The sequence below is a fragment of the Rattus norvegicus genome, chromosome 17, assembly GCF_036323735.1.
Source record: "Rattus norvegicus strain BN/NHsdMcwi chromosome 17, GRCr8, whole genome shotgun sequence".
NCBI lineage: Eukaryota > Metazoa > Chordata > Mammalia > Rodentia > Muridae > Rattus > Rattus norvegicus.
Genome location: NC_086035.1, coordinates 80777075 through 80796530, shown reverse-complemented (window position 1 = coordinate 80796530; position 19456 = coordinate 80777075). Strand labels below are relative to the sequence as shown.

Below are 19456 nucleotides of genomic sequence, written 5' to 3'. Positions count from 1 at the left end.
ACAGGACTCCTGAAGGTGAACTGAATTCATTTTGCATTATGAGTGTCCTGTGGGGGAACAGGATGTGGCTTTAGTCTAAAATATGTTCTTCATTTTTGTCTGTATCTGGCAGTGCTGTTTTAGGCAGTTGGAGAATTGCTTGTGGGAGAGACTGGCTTGGAAAGGGTTTGGAAAGGTATATGAACTTGCAGTTCTGCAAGTTCTTTTTGCACTCACTAATCCTGATGTGAAGAGCATCAACCCTAGCCTCCTGCTGTTATGGATAGAGTTGAGTCTCCCACCATACTTTCCCTTCCATGAGCGCCTATATTCATTGAAACCATAAGCCAAAATGTACCTCTGTCCCCTTAAGCTGCTCCAGTCAAGTAATTCTGCTATATTAATCAGAAAATATACATTATTTGTAAGAATGGCTTTGGTAATAGCAAATAGAAGAATTATTCTTTCACAGTTCTAGGGGCCAGAAAAGGATCCTTCAGATTAAAACACAATGCTGATAGGGTCATGCTCCTTCTGAAGCTATAGAAAAGAATCTACTATTTTAGCCTACCCCCATTCTTTGGCATGTGTTACTCTAATCTCTGCGTCTTTTCACAACATATTCATGTGTGTCCCTGTGTGTGTGTGTGTGTGTTCACGCACACATATGTGTATGCATGCACATATGTTTTCAAAATACGGTCTCCCATTCCTCCTATAATACATATATAATTTCATTAAGGGCTCTTCCAGAAGCGCTGGGTTCATATCTCCATCTCACAAAACTATTTTAATACATCCACATAGTCTTTTTTTCTAAATAAGGGAATATTTATAATTTCTATGAATTATGATGGATATATGGGGTATCACTTTATATCCATATCCCAAAAATATTTCATTGAAATTCATCCATGGATCCTAAAATTGATATGTAAATACAGAGTGTAAAGAGTTGCTGAAACAATTTTGAAAAAAAAAATGAAAGTCACATGATATCCCAAAACCTCTAGAGAACAGAAGAAATGAGACATTTTGTTCAGAGAAGGCACAAAAAGATAAACTATCTTGTTGGAACAGACAGATCGTAAGGTGGTCCACAAAGATACAGGATTAGGTAAGCCACAGAGTTAGCACTGCATATCAAAGTGCAAAACATGGATTATTCAATATGTGATATTTGGACAATTAGCTATCCAGATGGGAGGAAGGAAGATGAGATCCCTACCCAATGTGATATACAATAACTTCCATATGGATTAAAGAGCTTCATGTTAAGTAGTGAATTTTTAATCTTTACATGAAAATATCTTGTTACCTTGATGCAGGAAATAATTCCTTAATTAAGGAATGAAATCACATTCTATAAAAGAAATGATGTGCATGACTATATTAAATTATTAATTTCTTTTATTCAAACAAAAATTGCTCATTAAAAATGTCATAAGCCATACACATTTGAGGGAGTGTAGAATTTACAAAATATATAGGTAACAAGTGACTAGCAAGAACTGTAGAGGATTTGGGAATACTTAAGGAATGCCAAAAATTTAATAACACTAAACAGAGGAAACACTATGGATCCTAAAACCAGGAAAACTTGCTGAGTCATCCAGTCACATCTATTATTATGAAAAAGTAAAACTTTGATGGTGCGAGTACAAGTGAAGATGGCTTTCAATTAGAAACTGTTTCATCAGCATGCACTGATGGTACAGGGATGCACTTAATAAAGACAGTATTATACTAATGTATCATATGCTTTGACCATATTCTTCCCCTTCAACCTCCCCTTTCCCCCTATTTCTATGCATCTATACAATGTCTGTGATCTACAAATTACAAAAACATAGCATTAATTTTTCTCAATATGTCAGTGAGTTTTTTTGTCATTAGTAACTCCAATGATGTTCATATTCTGTGAATAGGAATTTCTTTTACTGGATTTATTTCATTGAGGAGTACGGTTCTAAATAATATCTTACCGGAGTTGGGGATATGCTATATGTATCTCTTCCTAGGCAACAGTGAGGACCCAAAACCATGTAAATACCAGACCAGCTCATATCTGTAACACAGTCCGGCTCCAAGACAGACAGACCCAAGGGCTGATATTGCCAGCCAGTCTAGCTGAAACAACTAATTCTCTAAACTGGTAAGAGACCTTGTCTTAGAAAGTAAGAGGGACCTGTCAGCAAGCACTTCTTGGCATCTGCCATAGTGTCTGGGTTTGGTGTCTGTATATGGGATGGATCCCTAGGTGGGGCAGTCTCTGGATGGCCTTTCCTTCAGTATTTGCTCCATACTTTGTCTCCGGATTTCCTCCCTTGAATATTTTGTTTCCCCTTCTAAGAAGGATTGAAACATCCAACTTTGGTCTTCCTTCTTCTTGAGCTTCATGTGGTCTGTGAATTTGTACCTTAGCTATTTCAAGCCTTTGGGCTAATATCCGATTATCAGTGAGTGCATACCATGTGTGTTCTTTTGTGACTAGGTTACCTTACTCAGGATGATATTTCCTAGTTCCATTCAGTTGCCTAAGAATTTCATGAAGTCATTGTTTTTAATAGCTAAGTAATGCTTCGTTGTGTAAATGTACCACATTTTCTGTATCCATTCCTCCACTGAAGGACATCTGGGTTCTTTCCAGCTTCTGACTCTTATAAATAAGGCTGCTATGAACATAGTGGGGCATGTGTCCTTGTTATATGTTGGAGCATCTTTTGGGTATATGCCCAGGAGTGGTATAGTTGTGTCCTCAGGTAGTACAATGTCCAATTTTCTCAGGAACCACAAGAATGATTTCCAGAATGGTTGCACCAGCTTGCAATCCCACCAACAATGGAGGAGTGTTCCTCTTTCTCCACATCCTTGCCAGCATCTGCTGTCACCTGAGTTTTTGATCTTAGCTATTCTGACTGGTATGAGGTAGAATCTCAGGGTTGTTTTGATTTGCATTTTCCTCATGACTAAGGACATTGTACATTTCTTTAGGTGCCTCTTAACCATTCAGTATTTGAAGTGCTTGCAGACAGGAGCCTGATATAGCTGTCTCCTGAGAGGCTATGCCAGAGCCTGACAAATACAGAGGCAGATGCTCACAGCCAACCATTGGACTGAGCATGGGGTCCCCAATGGATGAGTTAAAGAAAGGACTGAAGTAACTGAAGTAGAAGGAAGAAGAACAATATCAACCAACCAGAGACCCCAAGGCTCTCAGGGACTAAACCACCAACCAAAGAGTACACATGTGGGACCCATGGCTCTAGCCACACATGTAGCTGAGGATGGCCTTGTCGGGTATCAGTGGGAGGAGAGGCCCTTGGTCCTGGGAAGGGTGGATGTCCCAGTGTAGGGGAATGCCAGGATGGGGAGGCAGGAGTGGGTGGGTGGGTGGGGAAGCACCCTCATAGAAGCAGGGGGGGAGAGGATGGGATAGGGGGTTTCCAGATGGGAAACCAGGAAAGGGATTAACATTTGAAATGTAAATAAATAAAATATGCAATAACATAAGAAAGTAAGAGGGAGGAGAGTGATGGAGGAGATAAACAAGGAGGGCAAGAAGGAGGAATGGAGGGAGAAAGGGAAGGAGGGAGGAAGTGAAGGAAGAAGGGAGGTAGGGAAGGAAGGAGGGAGGAAGGGAGAGAGAAAAAATTGATGAGTCAGGTGTTTGGTTGGAAGATGCCCTCTTTTTAGAAAAGCCAAACAGAACAAAACTTTTTAAAAGTTAAGGAACTACATGTTTGGGGTTTTAAAATGTGTTTCTTTCTGTGTTAACAACAAATGGAAGCGTCTTCATTCATTTTCTACTCTGTTGGAATCTTAAATACCAAACGCAAGAATGTTTCCATGATGAGATTCTTTGAAACCTTGGTATGGTCCTGACATTCACGTCTCTTCTGCTCACACATGTCACAGAGCTGTCTCTAGAGATCCAGGTTTCTGTGTTTATTTTTGGAGATAAGGTCTCATGTAGCCCAGGCTGGTCATGAATGCCTAATCTTTCTTTTTCTACCTTCCATGTACTGGGATGACAGACCTGTCTCACTATGCCTACCCTATGTGCTAATAGAGATGATGAAACTCAGGGCTTTGTGTGCTAGGTAATCAGTCTACCAAGAGACATGTTTTATAGGGACAAGAACAATAAGATTTATTTTGATATACAGAATGGTCGATGCCAGCTGTCTTGTCACACATGAGTCAGAGGAAGGTAACTTTGTGTTCTGTGTCATGGACCAAACTTCCTAGGCAGGATCAGATCCTACTACCCAGCCATCATTCCCTTTTCAAGTCCCCCTGTCTTATTCACTAATAAGGACCTGCTTCCTGCAAAGAGATCAAGTAATTCATGACAATTTTTTCCTCATTTGACTTGCTAAATGTCTCATACTGTCATACTAAACTGGTGTCTACTTTCTTCAATTAAAGGAATTTTTAAATTTTCAATTGTTTTCAAACTCTCTGTTTGGTTCATGTTAAATTAATTCATGAGATTGTGAAGTCTTCAAGAGAGGTATTTATTTCAGGCTCTCCAGAGTAGTTTAACTATAAACCCAGGACTACTTTATAGTAGGGAAACAGTCAGCACTGTTCCTTTCTGCCTCTGAAACTCACAGTGGTCTCCCACAGTATCCACAAGCAATTGTTTAATGCACTTTTGATATCATGGATGGAAGAACACACTTGTTCGTCCATAGTCCAGGCAGAAGTGTATTCACAATCCTATTCATTCCTTAACAACGACACAACATCCATCATGTTAATCCAGTATATGATAATAGAAAAAAGTACTTCAGTTGGAAGTCTCAGGTTTCTCTCCCCTAGATCATATAGAACAGCTTCGTATGTGCTGGGACCACAAATGAGTCACGAATGGGGATTCCAACCTCTAAGGATATGGAGAGAAGAATCTCTCAGCGGAAGTTCTGATCCAGACCCTGAGTGCTCTTCCTTTAGGCCAAGCTTCTACTCAACAGAAATAGAGTCATGTGACGTCTTCTCAGTTGTCATAAATGTTAATTGCTTCAGTAGCTGGGAAGGCATGCAGGGCTGGATTCTACATTCTTTTCATAGGTAGTGAGGGTCTGCAATGGCTGTTCCAACAGGAGTCTTTTTGGCTTGAGCAACAGTGTACTCTGCTGCCTTTGCTTATCCATCTTATCACAGCCTCACCTAATGCCTTCACTCCCATCAGTCACCAAATCCTGTCAGCTTATCATGTATGTGCATGCTAAGTAAGACCTAGAACTTACAGATGTCTGTTATTAGAGGAAGGTCATGAGCACAAACTTATGAGGACCGTCACAAGCTGGGAAGGAATCACGAGACAGGATCTAGTTCTTCTGTTACTATGGATATAGTCAGAAGCAGATGATTTAGCTCTGTTAACCCCTTTGGTTTGTTAAATGCCGGAGGTGAGGCAGATGTCATCTAGGCATGGGGGCGAAGCACAGAACAGGTCTGAGTAATGCCATGCTTCAGGAAGGGGCTTTTGTGGCCTGTGTGAGTCTTACATCCTGCATTGACAGCCACCCATGTAGTACTTCAGTTATTCAGAGAAAAGAAAACTTCCCAAGTTATTTCCAGGCGCATGGGCCCTGTTCTTTCAGATTACTCAGAGATCGCAAAAGTGCCTTGACAATGAAAAATGACTTTGGATGACTCAGTTCCCCCTTTACTGTGAATGCTGAAGGAAATGAGACACATTAGTAGGTAGCCACCTCCCAACACACACACACACACACACACACACACACACACACACACACACACACACACACAAGGTCTGTAATTAATGTTTGATTCCATAAAGGCTGCTGAACGATAACCCGAAGTTGACATTTTTGTTCCCACAGCTCTAAGGGAAGAACTTGCAGTTAGGTGGGAAATGGCAATAGCTCAATCCCCTTTCTCAGCAAAGGCCTTGCTGTGGTTTGAAATCTTGTTGGCTGCCTGAAGGCGAGATGTGGTAAGAGGGTAAAGTACCTGAAGTAGAGAGGGAAGTGTGTGAAGGCTGGAAAGCTTATTTGCCTGGATGCAGCTTTACCTGTGGAATCCATATTCATATCTTTATATTCTATATTAGATGCTGGGGAGATGGGTAGGTATTTGAGTGGTGCAAGTGTGAGCTATAGGCTCAAATATGAGCAAGGAGCAGGATAATCTAAGACCATTACTGAATTACAAATGTAAGGCCTTAGAGAGAGGCAGAGGGGTCAATTATATTCAGAGAGCAGAGCATATGCCAATAAAAGAGAAAATTGAAAAAAATAAAAAGAAAAAAAATCAATGAGTCCAAAAAGATGGTTCTTTGTGACATCGATAACATTGGTAAAGTGATGTATTAGATGTATCCGAGTCTTTGGAAATGAATTGAAGGTCCTTGTGTCAATTTATCTTTGCCAATTACCCAAGCAACTCTATTACTCATCTCAATAATTAAGAACTCCTTTGAGAAATGAAAAGCAAAAAGTCAAGCACAGTGTGCATGCCTCTAATCCCAGTCTTGTGGAGGCTGAGGCAGAAGTACCATGATCCAGAGGTCAGCCTGCCCTATGTGTGGAGTTCTGGGCCAGCCAGGCTGGAGTACTCAGTGAGACCCTGTTTCCTAGATACCCTCCTCCAAAAATAGAGAAGAAAATGGGAAAAGAAAAATTGAAAGGAATAAAATAACAGCTATTAATGTGTTATGATTCAACTGTTCAGCGAGTTCTAATGTGAGAAATGGCACACAAAAATTAGGTAAGTTGGGGAAAGGACAGCATTTGGGGGGGAGCTTCAAAAGATTCATCACTATCAGTTTAGTCAGAGATAGAGTCAAAGCAATTGTGTCTTATTCCTAAAGAACGATTTTGGTTGTATTTACAGAACTTTATCCTTTAGACATTTGTACAGATATATGCAGATTTAAGTGTGATGTTGACACATAATATTTTTATCTTCATCTGCAGTGCATGAGAAGACATAAAAGGACTTACTTTCTACAGCTGGAAGGGAGAGAGATGGTAGAGGGATGGAGAGGTAAGGCTACTACTTGAGACAGGCACGTGATGCTGCATGTGCATACAGGAAACACACTCATCTGCAGAATACAATGGATGTCTCATTCTGTGGGTAAATTTGAAAGAGCCTAGGGATGCCTAGACAGTTAGGCAAGAACAAATATTTAAGGGGTTTTTTTTCCTTTTTGACTGGAGACAATGAACAATAGAGTCAGTAGACAAAGTAAGGATCATCTTCACAATGTTTAGTGCATGTATGGAAATCATTCTATCCTTCCAGTGCCCATATAGAATGTTCTTCCTGTTCTACTGCAATTCTAAAAGCTATCTTTATACCAACGGATAAGTATAGTTCACCTCTAATCCAAAAAGTATCTCTTGGTAGCATAGGGACACCATTACAGAAGACCACAGCTGGTTCTAGTGCAGAGATCAAAGGATTGTGTGAGGATGCCAGCTCCAATGCCTAAGTCAATGGGCAAGCTAAGGCTCAGATCATCATGGAGGAGGGGTAGAAAAAAACGTAAGGGCCAGAGGACAGTATGTCTGCAGTGAGATTGCTTCTCCCAGAAATGACAGGGAAGTTACCCCAGGATACCTCAACAATAGGGTTGCCTAAATAAGACCTGTACAGTGATAGCCTCAAAAGACATGATGGTGCTGAAGAGGGAAATCTCACAGGGCCCTGTCCCCTAAGCAAAGCACTATAGGTAACTAAGGATGGCTAAGAAAGGGAGAATTTATCTCTCCCTGGGGTGATTCCCCCAAACTGATTACTCAACACCAAGTGCTCAACTCTGAATATACAGGCAACAAAATGGATTAAACATGTTTCAATTATATATCTATGGATATATATATATATATGGCAATAAAAATCAAAGACAAAGATAGCATTCATTTGAGAAGAGGGGGAATATAAGAAGAGCTGAAAGGAGGAAAGGAAAGGTGGAAAAGAATAGATGAAAGTCACTGATGGGCACCCAGCATGCGGGCAGCAGACACTAACAATGTGTGCCTCCCATGGCACCATGGCCCTTGGTGATTTTTTTTTCTTTTAGGTCAGTAGGGATTGGCTAATCCAGTGGTTCTCAACCTGTGGGTCATGACCCTTTTGGGGGGTTAACAAATAACCTTTCACAACAGTCACATATCAGTTATCCTGCATGTCAGATAATTACCATTCACAACAGTAGCAAAAGTATAATTATGATGTAGCCACAAAATAATTTGTATGGTTGGGGTCATCATAACATAGGAACTCTTTTAAAGGGTCACAGCATTAGGAAGGTTGAGAACCACCACAGTAGACCATTTCCATTATGGAAGGGAACGTGTTTTGTCCTTTCAAAAATAGACTTTTGCTCTACAAAAGCCACTATTTGTGAGTTTCTGTGATTCCTTATTTACTATTACACCATAAATCACTATTGCAATACTCCGTTACATAGAATACTGCTTGAGCCAAGAAACAGGTTCGCAATAGAAGTATAGTAATAGACTCATTCCCGTGGAATTCACTGGTGACACCATATTCCTCTAGCCATGAAATAGCTGCTTTGGTGGCTGACTTGAATGGCAATCTGAAGCCATTACTCCGATAGCTAAGTGCCAATACTTCGAGAGGCTGGGGCAAGGTCTCTCAAGGGCTTTTATGACTTGAATGATCTCTTCCAACCATGACTCATAGGTCCTGGAATCAAGAAACAGAAATGAAAAATCAAGCCATTCAGTATTATCCCTAGCAAACTGTGTGCTTCCTGTTCCCATGACTTTCTGCTCTGATGAAACTTTGATGGGTCTGGGTGGAGAGTGCTTTTGCCAGAGGACACGCCTACATTGTGCAGAGCTGGAATTCCACCTTGCCACTCAGCTCCTCATTCAGAGACAGCAGGTTTAAAGGGAAAGTGCCATGTTCTTGGGGTGACTGATCTAGATTAGAATAAGGGAATTGCACACGGCCCCACAATGGGGATCAAGAACATGGATGAGGTACAGAGGAACCTTAAGGCACCCCTCATTGCTACCATCCCATCCTGATCATCAAGAACACTGGAAAACTGCAAAGACCCGATTCGTGTAGCCTTATCAATAGCCCCGACACTTCAGAAGTTTTAGGTTTCTACGCCAGGTGAAGAATTGTGGCAAGCTGTGATATTAGCTTGGATAGTAGAGAAAGGCAATTTAAATCTCAGCTATAATTGCATCACTGGTTACAGAAATGAAAATAGAATCTGATTATTTATTAGGTATATACATAAATATATTCTTAATCAAATATTAATCAAAGATCTTGCTTTTTTTTTTTTTTTTGCTTTCTTCCCTACACTGATGACAAGGCCCTTGGTGACCATGAGCAAAAATATTTCTAGTTCAGTGATGAGCAGAAAGGGTGGCTCACAGGACTCCAGTAAGAGACTATGTGAGAAGGACAGGAATGCAAACTCAAACTACTAACAATCTTGGAAGAAAAGACAAAACATGAAAGTTCAAAATTGTAGTGTTTCTCCATAAACCAAAAGAGTTTAGGCTTTTTTCAATGTTGAAAGGAGCAGGAAATGCTGAAACAACTAGGTATGTGTGTCTGTCTGTCTCTCTGTGTGCGTGTGTGTGTGTGTGTGTGTGTGTGTGTGTGTGTGAGAGAGAGAGAGAGAGAGAGAGAGAGAGAGAGAGAAGGCAGACAGACAGAGAGACAGAGAGACAGAGAGAAAGAGAGACAGAGAGAGTCAACGGGTGTATCTATAAGGAGAGGGCAAAGGAAGGGGAGATTGACTTCTACAGGGCTGAACATCTCCCATGTAAGAAGCCTAAGAGAAAGCTCTAGAGAGGAAAAATGGACAGCAGATGAATAAGAGACAGTGGCTGGGTGATGGGAGACTGACAGAATGATTGGAATTACCATTTCTTCTGTGCATACCACATTAAAAGTGTCCCAGCACAAGGAATGGGGTGTGCGAGAAAGGCAGATTGAACACCAATGAATGGTTTTTTGCAAAACAGCATTTAAAGAGAGCAGATAAACGTTCACAAACATTTACTGATATGGCATCGTTTTACTACTTGCTAATTAATTCACTAAGATTGATGAGGATTAAATTGGGATAGTGAGCTACTAGATAGAAAATTTTATTTCCTGATCCTACGCACTCACACTCAATAGGAGCCGAAGCCCTGGTTGTCAATGGTTACACCACTGTGATTCAGAAGAAACCTGTTCCACATTAGTAAATTAGATAAAAAAAAACCACATTGTTACTTTCAACATTAGCAAAAGCCGCGTGGTATGTTGCAACATAGCAGAAAGATTTGTGAGCATAAAATCTTTCCCTGCTAGGCCAGGTTGTCCAGATGACAACTCTCACACCCCAGGGTTGCAACAGTCACCCTTGCTTTAAAAGTTGATTAAATCCGGAGAAATGGAGTAAAGGCGTTAGGGAACATGAGAGTAGATGAAGCAGGGAAATAAAGCACAGACTTCAGTCTGATTGAAGTTTAAAGACACGTGCAATATGACCTTGTTGTCATTAGCATCTGACTCTAGAATCACAGATTTCAGCAGAGAACTCAGCAGTATTTCCTGACAAGGGGCTAGCATGGGGGTGTAGGGAAACAAAAGCAAGAGCAGAGTTGGAGATCCGGAGAACACCACATGTATTCCACAGGGAAACAAGGATTCATTTTCTTTTAAATTGGCTGCACCAAAGGTCCTGACTTACCCAGTGGATGCACCAAATATAAACTTTTTGATTTTAGTCTGGAGGTTTGGCCCAGTTGACAAAGTGCTTGCCAGACATAAAGGGGGACCTGAGTTAGATGCCCACAATCATGTTAAACTATGTTGGTTGTGGCTGAGCATGGTGGAACACCCCTTTAATCTCAGTTCTCCAGAGGGGAAGGCAGGCTTTACTCCTGTGTGTTTGAGGCCAGCCTGGTCTACATAGTGAGTTCTGAACAATCGGGGCTCCTTAGCGGGACCCTGCCTTAAACAGATCACTTTAATTGGAAGAGAAAAGCTGGTCAGAGTGGCAGGTGAATATTATTCCAGAAATGTGGAGGTGGGAACTGGTGGATCCTGGGGTTTATTGTTCCAAATAAACAGAGCGACAGCGTCTGAAGAACCATACCTGAGTTTGACCGCCAGCCTCCACATACGCCCTCATGCACAGCACCTGTATGTACACATACACCCAAGAGATGGGGAAAAAAATAATAACTTCATTCAGACTCTTGGCAGGCATCACATCAGGAAAGAAGCCAAGATTGGTTCTCTCATGAACTTGGGAGAGATGATGTGTCAAAAGGAGACACAGATCAGTCATGAAAAGAAACCGGTCGCCCCTGTGGTAACAGGAGACATCAGGAGGTACTGACAATGATAAATATTTGTATTTACGCAGATTGCAATGTATATGTTTCCTGGCTTTGGTGGTCGAGGGTTTATTTTTAATCCATACACTCTATAGCTTTCTAATGTCAATTCCCAATAAAAAGGAACCAAGTATCCTTGCAGAAATGACTGATTCTAGGATTTGTGGGGGGCGGTGGTGTGTGTGTGTGCAAGACGAGCCCAGAGCATCTGCTAGAGGTCTGTAGTGCCAAGTGCAAAAAATAAATTAATAGATGAAATGGAAAGAAAACAGGAAGAAGCAAGCAAACGAAGAAACAAAGTAAAAGAAATCCCGCAGACTCGGGGGAATGGGGGAAGGGGCTGTTGCCGAAGTGACATAGTAACATGGTAACCAAATAAACACTTCCTGGAGTCTGGGAAGTGGCTCTCTGGGTAAAGTCCATGCTGTGATGGTGTGAGAAGTGGACCCCAGGCTCTGGTGAACAAGCTGGGAGGTCAGGAAACCTGCCTATAATTCTAGTGCTTCAGAGGCGACATGGGGTATCCCCAAAGCAAGATGGCTAAGTCAGCTAACCAAACTGGCAAACTCCGAGCTGAAGAGAGACCCTGTCTCATGCATAAGGTAGAGGGCAATAGAAAAGGGCACAAGTCAAACTCCACACACAGGCACACACATGTATGCACACTCTGACATGCACCTCCACATAATACCCACTAGCTACACGCACGCACCCACACACCCACACACACACACATGCATGCATGCACGCACACACACGCGCACACACATGTGTACACACACACACACCTGTCTCCTACACCTAATTCTAAGATAACTGGAGCTAAATGCATCAGTATCATGGGATCATAACTCAAGTATAAAATTAATATCTACGAATCCAAACCGATGTTAATAATCAGGTAAGAAAACAAGTGAACAAAGAGACCAATAGGCTATGCAGAATAATTTTAAGCAATGGATGAAGATACATGGTCCTCAAGAAAGAGAGCATAACTACCCAATCCTTGAATACAGGCTTGGTGTCCTGGGATTTTTGCTAAGATTGTAGTGTGGGATGCGTTGGTGAGGAGATATCACAATCCACCTATTCTGTCCACTCATCCAGGTTACTACGGAAAGGATTTAACCAGTGCGGGCTCTCCATGCTATTGAGAGGCATTGGAAGTTTTCATCTCTTGAATAATGGTTTATTTGCATAAGTGTGGCCCCAGCCCTTTATTCTTTACCTTAGAGGTTGATTCGCTAAACTGGTGAAGACCATTTATCATCACAGAGCGTTCACAGGAAATCCTGGCAGATACCAAAGAGAAGCATCAAGCCCCACTGACCTTGTTTGTGGGCAGGTCTCTTGTCTTAGAAGACTTTTTCTCATCTGAGTGAAAAAAATGGAGAAAAGATCATAGACCGTTTATAACACAGAAAATAAAAATGAATATGTGTCGGATGGTTAAAAGTTTCAAGATGACTAAGCAGAAGGAAACAAGTCTGCAGCAGCATGCAAGTCAGAAGCCTAGGAAAATGCTGCAGACGCTCCCAACACAGAACCAGTCTGCAAAGACTGGATGGCCTCACCTTTCCTTTCCCTCTCCCCTTCCCATCCCCACATCTTCCCCTCCCTCCTCTCTGCTTCCCTCCCTACCCTTTACCCCTCACTCCTTCATTCTCCTCCCTCAGCCATTCACTCTCCTGCCCACCCCTTCACTCTCCCTCATCCCTTCACTCTCCTCCCCCACCCCTTCACTCTCCTCCCCCACCCCTTCACTCTCCTCCCCCACCCCTTCACTCTCCTGCCCCACCCCTTCACTCTCCTGCCCACCCCTTCACTCTCCTGCCCACCCCTTCACTCTCCCTCATCCCTTCACTCTCCTCCCCCACCCCTTCACTCTCCTCCCCCACCCCTTCACTCTCCTGTCCCACCCCTTCACTCTCCTCCCCCACCCCTTCACTCTCCTCCCCCACCCCTTCACTCTCCTGTCCCACCCCTTCACTCTCCTGCCCACCCCTTCACTCTCCCTCATCCCTTCACTCTCCTCCCCCACCCCTTCACTCTCCTGCCCACCCCTTGACTCTCCTTCCCCACCCCTTTACTCTCCTCCCTTACCCTTTCACTCCCCTTCCCCTCCTTTTCCCTCCAGCCTTCTTCCTTTTCCCTCCCCTCCCCTTCCTTTTACTGCCCCTCCCATTTGTACATTATCTCTTCTCCCTTTGTTTCCTCACCTTTCCTTCTCCCCATCCTGTCATTTATTTCGCTTGAAATACCCAAGTAAGACAAGATAGTGCATGAGACCCAGCCTTCCTCCAAAGCCTGTGGCGCCCCCTCACACAAACAGTGCATGGATCATGGGGGCACCATGTGTAGTGGGCTCAATGCAGGAACAAATTAAAAGGATGTGGTGCCGTGACCAATTGGAGTCATTGCTGTGGAAAACAAGGGCGATCCAAATATAAAAATCCATCAGTATGATATGCCAAACTAACAGAATGTAGGAGGAAAGCTCCAGAATCATTCCAATTAATGGAGAAAAAGCAGTTAAAAGTTGTATATGCTTCTATAACCAAAACCGCACTATATTACAGATAAAAAGAAATGCTTTCCATGTTGCAATATATCCATTATATATGAAAATAATTATGTATGACAAGGCTTTCATATATTTTAATATGTGTATGAAATATTATTTCATATATAAGAAAACACTTTTCATTCCTATTAATAGGAAAACTAAAGATTTTTCCATTCGATTCATGAATTACACAAGAATGTCAATTTCATCATTCCTGTTTAAAATGGTCCTGAAATTTGTACCCAGAACAGTTGGATGAGAGGAGGAAGAAGAGATATTCACTCTGGAGAGAGAAGCAGGGTGACTTTCATGTATTCATGGTCTTATATGCAGAAGACCCTAAAGGTTTCACAGAATGTTAGAGACAATACACGATTTTACAAAGTAGCAGATTTCCAAACAAGCTCTATAGTCCATCTTTATTTCCATACTAACAGTAAATAAGCAAAAGAGAAAACTTAGAAAACAATTTCAAATACAATAGCATAAAGAGAAAGAAATATTTAGAAATTAATTTGACTAAGAAGGTGAAACAATTGTACACTGAAAACTATCAAACATTGCTAAACAAACTTAAAGCCATAGACCAATGGGAAGAACCAGAAATTCAAATCCAAGCTCGGAAACCCAATCAGGGGATGAAAGCCAAGCCACATGCAATGCCATATGAGCCCTCAAGGGTCCTAAATAACCAACGTGGTGTGGAAAGAAGAGAGCAAGATGGTGGATGAACATTTTCCGATTTCAAAATTTACTAAAAAGCTGTAGAAACAGCACGCTATTAACAGAGACTTTTAGATCAATCAGTAGAATGGAACAGATATCTCATCTTTCAATATAGGAAGGCAATATTGAGTAAGAATGCCAAGACTAATATAAAATATAAATCTGCTTGGAAACAGAGACATTTGTGAACAACAGTGCTCTGTCTCAGAGAGCCTCCATTCAAGATAGAGAAAGATGTGGGTATGGACCCAGGGATTATAACGTGTAAGATGTGTAGTACATCCTTAGCGGGCCTTGTGTACTGTTCTTTTCTTGGTTAATTGTGGGTCACAGGCCTAGAATGAATGAGAAAGATGTCAGACAGCCAGTCTGTGTTCAGTCCATGTTCATAGAACAGCACATCTGTCCTGCAGAGGAAGGGAAGTCTATGGGCTGGAGAGAGGCTTCGTGTGTTAAGAACCAAGTGCTGCTCTTGCCGAGGATCCATGCTTTATTTCTAGCGCCAATGACAGGTGGCTCACAACCTCCTCTCACTCTAGGTTTAGGAGATCAGATGACATCTTCTGCCTTTATAAGCCCCTGAACATGTGTGCATATAAACGCATACACATACATAAAATTAAAATGCTTTTTGTTAAAAAGGAAGAAAGAATACTTTGTGTGTTGGAGATTTCACAAGTAAGCAAATTATTAGAGAAACTGCCATTCTATATGTCTCTTCCATAAGATAAGGACCCCAGGCAAACACCACACCCTTATTTCTTCACAAGGAAATCCATAGACATGCAGATGACTCGCAATACTTCCTTTCTGTCTCTCTTTCAGCTATTACCAGGTAGGAGGGGTTGATGCTGCTGTGCTTTCTGTGATCTAATTGTAGCGACCTAGACATGCCTGGAAATACCTGAACATCAGGGCTGCTCCAAAGTACAAGATGAAGGCCAAAGGCAAGCATCTGAAGGCCTTGTGTGTCTCGTGGTGGCATTCTGAATAGCAACTGTGAAATTCAAGTTAAGAGTTTAATTTTATTTAAAACTGATAGTGAAAAATCTTAGAGTGTCCGAGTAGGCACTTTATCATCACCTCATTTGTTCTAAACTCTTTGCTTCTTTTTTCTTTTACTTTTTTTTCTGTATATGAGTATGTTTTGAATGTATGTGTGCATAACTGTAGACACATGTGAAGGACAGAAGAGGGCATCGTGTCCTGTTCTACCATTCTCCACGCTATTCCTTTGAGACAAAGTCCCACGCTGAACCCAGAGTTAGACTGGCAGCCCGCAAGTCCCAAAGTTCCTTCTGTCTCCATCATCAGAGGCTGAGAGTACAGGCGTATGTCACTGTGCCAGGTTATTACACAGGACACAGAATCCAAACTAGACCTGTGCAGAAAACACTCACACCCACTAAAGCCTTCTCACTCCCTTAGCTTCCAACATCCCTTCTTTAAGGTTTGATTTGTAACTCCTGAAATGCCACCAGGACCAGAATCAACTTATAAATGAAGGACATTTGTGTGTGTGTAGATGTTTTCAACAAGCAGATTTTATTAAATTATAATCTCATAACTCATAAGCAAGGAGGTGAATTAAGTTATTAACAAGATAATTATTAAACAAGTCAACCATGAATTCTACAATGAAAGGTTATTTGGGATGATGTGTTCTGACTAGTTCCAACCAGTGTAGACAGGTTGTGATCTCTATACCTGATCATCATGTCTATATAAGTCTATAGAAATTACTTGATTGCTTGTGTTATTTTAGCACCAAGATTTCTTGGAATTATTCTATGGATTTAAACATCAATTCTTTCATTTTTAAAAACACATGAGGCAGGCAAGATGGGTTCATCAGTAAAAAATCTTGCCATGATGACCCAAGGTCAGATGGTCATTCCCAGCACCCACATCAAAAGCTAGGTATACGTTTGGAATCCCAGCACTGGGTAAGAGGAGAGAGAAGGACCTTTGAGGCTTGGCGGTTAGATATTCTATACAAATGGGAGAGCTTCAGGTTCAGCGAGAGTCCTTGTCTCAAAAACTAAAGCGGAGAGCAGCCGAGGAAGATACCTGATGTCTTCAGACTTCCAGATATACACACAAACATTTGTACACACAAATTCATAAAAACATATACAAAGCAAACAAAATATTTGGAAACTTAATGGTACCACCACATAAAATTATTTGTGTTATCCCAAACATTTCAATGAGAGCTTATTTCTTGGTCAAATTGGCATTCTAAAATAGAAATGAGTATAATATTTCTGTGAGCCCCCAGGGGTATAGATTAAAGTCTTGGCTTTGAATTACCCAGCTGTCAGCTTGCTTGTGGAGTCCTGCAGAGATGGAGTATTGCTAACCAAGGATCAAGGGGAGGGTAGTAACTAGAAGACAGTGGCATGGAAGGAAAGCTCTGTCCACGACCAATATTTTCATTTGAATATTTGGATTCATAAATTTTGAAAAATAGACTTCTACTCACATGGACAAACCCTGTGTGAATTTTCACTAGTTATGAAGAAACCATTTATGCATTTTTACTACTTATGAACATTTATATTAAAAAAAGACATTTATATTATCTGTGGCTATTGGGAAGGATGTTGTCTCCCTAACTAATCTGTTGCCTGACAGTGAATTCTGTTCCACTAACTGGGTTGCCTTGTCTTGCCGCTGTGGGACAAAACATGCCTAGTCCTGCAGTGACTTGAGGTGTCAGAGTAAGGAGATACCTGGTGGGGGGGTCTCCCCTTCTCAAAGGAGAAGGGGAATGGTTGGAGGAAGAAGCTATGTCAGATAGGGACTAGGAGCTGGGGGTGGTGACATTGAGATATAATTGAATGACTGACTGAATAAATAAATAAATAAATAAATAAATAAATAAATAAATAAATAAATAGAAAACAATAAAATAAGTCCTTTACAAGCAAAAAAAGAAAAAACATTTAACAAGCTTGAGAGATAGCTCAGTGGCTAAAGCAATTATCTCATGACTGTGGAGACTCAGGGTTGGATCACTGGGACTCACGTACTAGCCAAGCAGTGTAGAGAATGTGCATGCATTTGTAGTGTTCCTATGGTAAGATGGACAGAAGAATAGATGGGAGAATCCCCAGAAGCTCATGGGCAAGCTAGCCCAGGCTATGCACCAACATAAACAAAGAGATGTTGTCTTGAACAAAGAGCCCGACAAAGAGTGAGATCCAAGAGTGTTTTCTGGCTTCCACATATGGGTCTTGGCATGTATGTGCCTACATCATTGTCATCACACACACACATGTACACACATACACAGAATTCTTTTAAAAATATCATTTAAGTGATCAATTGATATACCATTCTATGCTAGATGTAGAGACCCCAAAATACAGAGTGAGGTAATTAATGTCTATTTCCTTTTCTGATATTAGTTACATGAATGGTCATCAGAACCATTCTTGGAGGACAGTATCACAACTCAGGGAAGACATGAGGAGATTACCAGAGATTTGAAGGGAATCTTTCCCTTTGAATGCTATTGGAGAAAGAATGCCATATTTAAAATCCACCAGGATGGAGATCCTTGTGGTAAAATATATGTGAAGTCTTGTTAGTTTCAGAATTATGATTTTTATTATAATAAATCTCAATGTTTTTACACCTTCTTGGAGGTTAAATTAAGTCATTAGTGTGTCTTTCCTGGCAGGTAAATTGCTTTTATCTGTCTCAATTATGAGTGGGTTTAAAAATACATTTATTGTTGAGGTTAGATAAATTGTCTTTTCCTTATTAAAAGGATTAATTTTCTAAGCATTCTGTAATCTCATTGTATAATAAAAATTGAACAAGGTTATAGTTATCCTCTGATTAGCCATGCTAATTAGTGTCCACCTTCACAATGCCTTTGATCTGGATGCTTTCTAAAGAATATATTCTTTTCCATTGTAGACAAACCCTTAATGAAGTCGGATGTACTCATATGCTTAAAAATGCTAAGATATAGAAACTTTATGAATAATAAGATGAAAATTTATGAAAGAAATAAATTCAATGTTCATTAAAATTAATACAACCTTGTATTATTAAGCACCCTCAGCAATAATGCACCGTCATTACTTCCTCTAACTTGTTGACTGTAGACTCCTACATAGATGAACGGGAAAACCTGTTCATCAAAGCTATTTGTCAAATAATTTAAAAATGACACTATTTGGCAATCATATCAATATAGATGAAATATGATGAATATAGATAGATTGTTAGATAGACAGACAAATAGGTAGATAGATGTTAGATGATAGAAGAGATAGATAGATAGATAGATAGATAGATAGATAGATAGATAGATAGATAGATAGATGCAGATAGATGGGTATGACTCAGCACATCAAAAATGAGAATTCAAAAGATACATGCTTGGGAAGTTGCCCTGGTGAATTTTGATTGTTGAATTGATTAGGTTGGAAAAGCTCTAGGAGAATAATAATTGCACAAGTATGATATCTGTGAGGGTGGCTCTAGAAATTAAGGTTGGCTTGTTGTGAGAGCTTTAGTGACATCATAGATGGACTAATTCTCTGATGGAGTCATAATATGATATCAGTGTCAAGAAGTGATGAAAGCAGCTAGAGGACACAGTTGACTGGGGTAGACCTAGAGCACGTTGTGAGGTTATATCTCCTTGTCTCTTCATGTATCCCTCCCTGTTTCCTACACAGCATGAAGTTAGCAGCCTCTTTCTCTATAAAATGCCAACATCATTATGCTCTGCTTCACAATACATTCAGAATCAAGTAAACATTCTGTTGTATCCAAAGGAGACCTATTTGCA

At 40.8% G+C, this 19456-nt stretch overlaps 1 long non-coding RNA gene across 1 annotated transcript in view; it reads right to left on the bottom strand.

The window, feature by feature from the left end:
• LOC102548534 (uncharacterized) overlaps window positions 1–19062 on the bottom strand; it is an 86290-nt gene extending 67228 nt beyond the window's left edge. Inside the window, exons 1-3 of the long non-coding RNA XR_596865.4 lie at window positions 18699–19062; window positions 15548–15640; window positions 12580–12725 (exon numbers count right to left, since the gene is read on the bottom strand). This is a non-coding gene — a long non-coding RNA (uncharacterized LOC102548534). The remainder of the gene's footprint in view (window positions 1–12579; window positions 12726–15547; window positions 15641–18698) is intronic.
• Window positions 19063–19456: the final 394 nt, after the last annotated feature.